Source organism: Pleuronectes platessa, chromosome 7 (genome assembly GCF_947347685.1).
Source record: "Pleuronectes platessa chromosome 7, fPlePla1.1, whole genome shotgun sequence".
Lineage (NCBI taxonomy): Eukaryota > Metazoa > Chordata > Actinopteri > Pleuronectiformes > Pleuronectidae > Pleuronectes > Pleuronectes platessa.
In genome coordinates, this window is record NC_070632.1 from 29633885 (window position 1) to 29640897 (window position 7013).

The following is a 7013-nucleotide window of genomic DNA, read 5'->3' on the forward strand; positions in this document are numbered from 1 at the left end:
TGACGACACGCCACGGTCACACGAAGTGACGGAAAAAAATTCCGTTGATCGTTTTTTTTCTCAATCTTGTTGTGATGACACGCGTCTAATTTTTAAGTTGATCTGATGAAAGCTCTACGACAAGTACATTAAACTAAAAATGTGGAATTTGGCCAAAATGGCCACTAAATCCAAAATGGCGGGCTTCCTGTTTCGTTTTTCATAATGCTCCAAGAGACTTTTTTCTATGATTATTCACGTTACACCAGTGTCTAGATTTTGGTGAAAATCGCTTATGTGGAAACCTAAGGGCTGGTTCCAGGGGGCGCTGTTGAGCCGTTTTGCCACGCCCATTTCCAAATACTCCAGATTACGTAAATTTTCACCACTCTCTAATTTACTGGAAAGTTTAAAAACTTTTTGAGCACGTTGAAGCCCTCAAAAAGCCAATTCATTGTTCGGAGAATAATAAGAATAATAATAATAAGAATAATGCCTACAATTTCAATAGGGCCTCTCACCATTCGGTGCTCGGGCCCTAACTAGGGCTACGTTGTAGCACTTGCGGGCCCGAGCACCCGCACGTTGAAGCCTGTTGCGGTCGGTGGAGAGAGCGATCGATGACCAAGCGCACATCATCGATCGAGCATGCACTTCTCCACGTTGCATGCGTTTTGCGCTCTGCGGCAGTAGGTTTGCCAGTAGGTGGCGCCATCACTATTATTACGCACAGACATATAGATCTGTTCAAGTAGGCGCTCTGATGTAGCGTGAGAAATTTTGTGTCAATTGGACAATGTTTCCGCAACTTAATTTTCACACTGATCAGTAGGTGGCGCTATGACCCTGAACTAATGTTTATATATGGAGCTGTTCAGATCAGGATTGTGATCATAGGTCAGTAGTTTGGAGCCGGTTGGATAATGCAGAGTGGATTAACAAAGTACTTCCTGTTTCCTGGCGAATCAGTAGGTGGCGCTATGACACTGAGGAAATATTGACACATAGAGCTGTTCAGGCTTGGACTCTGACCATGTGACAGAAGTTTTGTAGTGATAGGACAATGCACAGTGGAGTTATGATAACATCGTGTCCTTTGGCGAAGGAAAATCCTTCGCCGCACATCAATGTTTACACGGTTTGAGGAAACGTCACAATTCTGACCATGATCTAATGACTTGACTGATCTGATTTGAGCTGTATATTGTAAATCAGCCAGGAGCAGTTCATCAAAGTATAAAACATGACACTTCCTGTAGCCACCAGGGGGCGCTGTAATTTCAAGTCATAATTTCTGTGTGGATGTCATCAGGATGGCATCCTTGTCTTACATGTCTAGTTTGGACTCGATTGGACAATGTATGTCCGAGATACAGAACCTCGTGTTTTGATGGCGTTTAATCAAACTCAAGACGCCACGCCACGGTCACACGGTGTGACGAAAGGTCAATCTCTTAATCACTTTTTATCTCCATCTTGTTGTGATGGCACTGATCTTAATTTGAAGTTAATCTGATGAAAGCCCTGGGACAAGTGCATCAAGTAAAAATGTGGAATATGGAAAAAAAATGGCCACTTAATCCAAAATGGCGGCCTCCCTGTTTGGTCAAGCATACCTATCCAAGATATTTTTTTGTTTGTTATGAAACGACACATGTCCCGATAGATTTGTATAAATGTCGGCCATCGTAGTGCCGGGGTTGCCCTATAGGGGGCGCTGGTCAGTTTTTTTGCCACGCCCATTTCTTAAAACCATATGAATATCTTCAGGGGGGGGCTGTTGTTACACACATGTAGTTTGAGAGAGATAGAATCATGAACACTGAAGTTACAGCAATTTCGTGTTTCACGGCGAGTTGATGAACTTTAATGCCACGCCATTCATATGGCGTTTGACGAAAAGTCACGGTAATCTTATGTCTTCATTGTCAATGTCTTGGGACCCATTTGATACAGTTTGACATGGTTGAGGTCAGTGGATGAGGAGAAATTCATCCAAGTGTAAGACAAGCAAAAAACAAGACATTTCCTGTTGCCACCAGGGGGCGCTGCGGTTTTAAGTCATCATTTATGCATAGATGTCATCAGGCGGGGACTATTGTCTTACATGTCTAGTTTGGACTTGATTGGAACATGTATGTCCGAGATACAGATGCCCGTGTTTTGATGGCGTGTAACCAATTTTTAACGCCATGCCACGGTCACACGGTGTGATAAAAAAAAAATCCCTCAATCATTTTTTATCTCCATCTTGTTGTGATGACACTCATCTGAATTTGAAGTTGATCTGATGAAAGCCCTGGGACAAGTACGTAAAAGTAAAAATGTGGGATATTGCCAAAATGGCCACTAAAAGCAAAATGGCGGACTTCCTGTTGCGTTTTTCATAATGCTCCATGAGACTTTTTTTCATGACTGGTCACGATACACCTATATCCAGATTTTGATGAAAATCCGTTATGTGGAAACCTAGGGGCTGGTTCCAGGGGGCGCTGTAGAGCCATTTTGCCACGCCCAATTCCAATTACTCCAGAATACTAAAATATCCGCAGACCTTGAATTTCCTGCAAAGTTTCATAACTTTTTGAGCATGTCTAGACCCTGAAAAAGCCCCCCAAAGGGAAATAATAATAATAATAATAATAATAATAAAAATCCTTACAGATTCAATAGGGCCTCTCACCATTCGGTGCTCGGGCCCTAATAATAATAATAATAAAAATCCTTACAGATTCAATAGGGCCTCTCACCATTCGGTGCTCGGGCCCTAATAATAAAAATCCTTACAATTTCAATAGGGCCTCTCACCTTTCGGTGCTCGGGCCCTAATAATAAAAATCCTTACAGATTCAATAGGGCCTCTCACCATTCGGTGCTCGGGCCCTAATAAAGTTGAGTTAATATTGACATGCTGTACCTCGTAAGAACAGCTCTGCAAAATGCCCATAACAACAATTTTCACCAAAAGCAATTAAAAAACAAACCAACTGAGCAAGTGTTTTGACAAAACACCCAAACTAGTTGTACACAAGGCCTGTACTGATAAACATGCTATTTCAATCAACACTCACTTTACAAACAGCCAAACCAGACCAAAAAATGGAGTTTACCTCAAAGAACGACAAATAAGTCTTACCTCTGATGTTTCGTCACAATACGTTGTTTACGTCCAGAATGTCCAAAAAGTTAAGTCCAAAACATAGTCCTTACTAAAACTTCTGACTTTACTCTGTTTCACTTTTTCAGAATAAAGCTTGGCAGAGATAATTTTGAGATGTCTTGCTATGAAATGGACTTCAAAGTTAGTAGATTTCAAAAAAGGATATTCATTCCCAAAGTGTAAGATTTTGTTAGGCGAAAATTGTATCTTTCATTTCAGGGTGCTGTAAAACCTGAGCATCATATAAGTCTCACAAGAGTAATCAATGCCCACGTTCAAGCTCAGCAGCTGCAAAGCGATCAATTCAGTTTACCAAAATTTGAGCATGTTTATGCATGGCACTGTTTTAGCGCAATCACGCAAAATACAAATAAAATGATGGAGAAAACAGAATAAACAAAAGTTAAACAACAAATATGTGTCCTGTGAGCATGGCCTCATCATATCCAGCTCCACATACTGCAGTATTAGTCAAAGAGTTCCAGGCAAAGAAAAAAGAAGATTATGACATATCTCACAAAATGATCGACAAACAATCTAATCTTCACTCATACTTCTCATCCTTATGTTCCTTTTCTCTCTGTATCATTATTTAAAAAATTCCTGAGCCTTCAAAACTAAAGTCAATCATCAATTCATATCATATTCATCTTTAATACATCTATCGCTGGAAACCTGCGTTATCAAGAATTCCCTCTCACGGGAACAAGATCAATAAAAGAAATGCCAAACTTTTGATATCTCTTGGAAATTATATATTTTGTTGTCGGAACTTTGCACTTTTTGTATTATAATTCAAATTCCATGCTTGTGAGTGACTTTTTCAGTCCATACAATCCTAACTTGATCACAAAATTAATTCAGTAAATTACCACCAGAAAACCATGTAATTTGATCTGATAACAAACAATATTACTTTTCACACATTATCATTTACTATTGCTGTGTAGGTTTCCATTGTTTTAGCCACACACTGTTTAAAGCCATGGATGTGGTGTTCAAGGTATGGCTGTTTGAGTTGATTTGTTGGTCCACCAATTTGTTCCAGATTGGAAGAGGCGGACCAACAAGGAAATTCATGAGACAAATTCATTCATGTGATGAATTCATACCCCATGTGGCAGTTAAACATACATACAAATACAGTACATGCAGCAGAAAACCCATGTGCACGTGGACCTGCACATGTCTGTCCTGGACAGAACGACACTTACACAATGTACAATATAATGTAATGCCACTCGAGTTTCTCGTTTCCGGGTTGTTTCTGGTTCAAGAAGTTCTTCCTAGGAACTGAATAACACTCAAAGGTCTCCAACATCTCTCCAAAATAAATTAACAAAGATTAAATCTAGTTAAAACACTGAATAAAGCAGTTTCACTCTAACCCGACTCTACCCCAACAGTGTTTGATAGACAGAGGAGGTGTTCAAAAAGCTGTGAGCCGAGCTACAGCTACCGTTGGCTCAGCTTATTTTCCTGACAACTTAGGATCGAGAAGTTTGGGAGATTTTTTTCCGCAAATTGAATTAATCCGAGGTCCCCTCCTCTCAAAAATCACTTTAACTGTTGCTGTTTGGCGGAAATCTCAAAGTAGCTGTGTGCTCATCTTCTTTCACTGACAACTTAAAAGGATAGCTCACCGAAAAACAAATATTTCCCTCATTATCTACTCACCACTTTGCCCATGAAAGGTGGGTGTGTTGAGTCCACAAAACACTTTTGGAGATTCAGGGGTAAACAGTGTTGCAGCCAAATACAATAAAATTGAAATAACTGGTGAAAAGTAAAAACGAAAACAAGTTGTGTCATTCAAATTCGACTAAAGTTGGATAACAATCAATTTCAATCTAAACACAATTATGAAATGTGCAAAGGGCTTATGACAAACCGCAAAATGGAGCTGATTGTCACCTTATTCTAACAGATTCACAGATTTCTCGAGATAAAAAAAAATTCACTGGTATGGTTGTTATTTTTTATACATTTTTAAATAGTTAAAGTTATATATAATACTTCTAACCTTCATTTAGCACCAATTAAATCAAGGTGAGCGCTGTCCAATTTGTCCAATACAGGACTTTTTACATGTAAAAGTAACCGGGTGTACTTGCTTACTTCAAAGTAAGAGATGTTAGGTGCATATTTAAAGTGCATATCAGCATTTTCATTGTGAGAAACTAATGGAGGTTACAAATGCCTAGCTCAAAGGCAACCCAACTATGTTTTTTAGCATGGGATCATCTTTCTCATTTGCTTCCCTGTGCAGAATTCTCCCCTTGTCCTTTAATTTAAATAAGCCTCCTTCTACTGATTATAATCCTATAACACCTAGCAGAGTTATAGAGCACTGATGATTGTTGACAGTGTTTCCAAAGATTTCTCAATCATTTCATCATATTATATTTTCCCACTAATCATAAACCTTTTGTATTTGGAATCTTTCATCATGGAACATCTGCTACTGATGCTCAAGCTCTCTATCCCCAATAGACTTTACACCACTCTGAGGCCAACCTAAATCCATTTGGAGAGAAACCTTTTCATCATTTTGAGTCACATTGCAGCCATGAGCGTAAAGCTTTATTTTTCCGTTTCATCATTTGATGCCTGTCATTAAAGCCCTTAACAACCATGTTTTAATGTATTCCCATTGCCCGTGGAGCAGCTCTGACAATTCACTGTAGTTCACTGGCGCTCACTCTCTCTCTGTACTCCTTTAGAGAATTCTGATGGTCGAGCTACCCGTGTCAACCCTCATTAACTCCACATTTTGATCATAGCCTCTTTTTGCCTTCCACATGACGACTTATGTAATGTTCCAATATATGTGTGCATATTCAAACGTGTAAATGACTTCCTTAACTTGGCCTATGCATAACTATGTTCCTTACCATACTCTGATGTTAACACTTCGTTTACCACAAATTGAATCCCAATTGAATACTTTTGCTTGGTTTTTAAGATACAGGGATCCCACTGCTCTCATTTGATAGCTTGTTCCACCATTGGGAATCAAGAAGACTGTACATCAGTGGTCTTGTGTGCATGGATGGGAATGGCAGATGATGTTGCTTGGAGGAATGATGTTGCCATGACTGATTGTGAGCCTGTTTGATGGTCTAAGAGTCAGGAGTCACAAGAAATATCTTGATTTTGATTCTGTTGTCCATCGCTGCTCAGCGGAGCGCAATAAGCAGTGGAGTGATACACAGGCCTATCACTTTAGGCTAATCGAAAAGCAGACATCCTGTTACATTCTAAACCATCTGTGAGAGTTTTACTGTGTTTGAAGTGGGGAACAAAAGATGGGCGTTGCAGTAGTTGTGGCGAGAGATAAACATGGAGTTTAGTGTCAGAATAATCAGGCTTTATCTGGCTCCGTATAACACCCATTCTAACAGCACATCCATGAATGGCTAGAATTGCTGTCACTCTCTATTTTACATGTAGGCGTTCGAATCCTATCGGATAGTTAAGCCTAAAGTATGCATAACTAAATCACATTGTGTCCTTACTTCTTGCCAATGGTGAAATACCCTAAAGAGTTGAAGTTGGTGCCTCTCTGTCTGGGGCATCTGAGTTAGATATGGAAGTCGCTCAACATAAACACTACAGTGTACTGTTGGTTGGTCCTTTATCGATAACCGGGCCCTGGGTACTGATAGAGAGAGAAGGGAGTATCTGTGGAATTAGACATATCTGTACAGGAGAATAGTACCTAATATATAGTAGCATATACACTAATGTGTGAGGATGGTCAAACATTTCTCAACATGTTCGAGAAAAAATCAGACCGGGAGACATGCAGCATTGCCAGGAGAGGAAAGCCATTAATCAAACATGACACCCAGGTTTCTCACAACCATCGGGG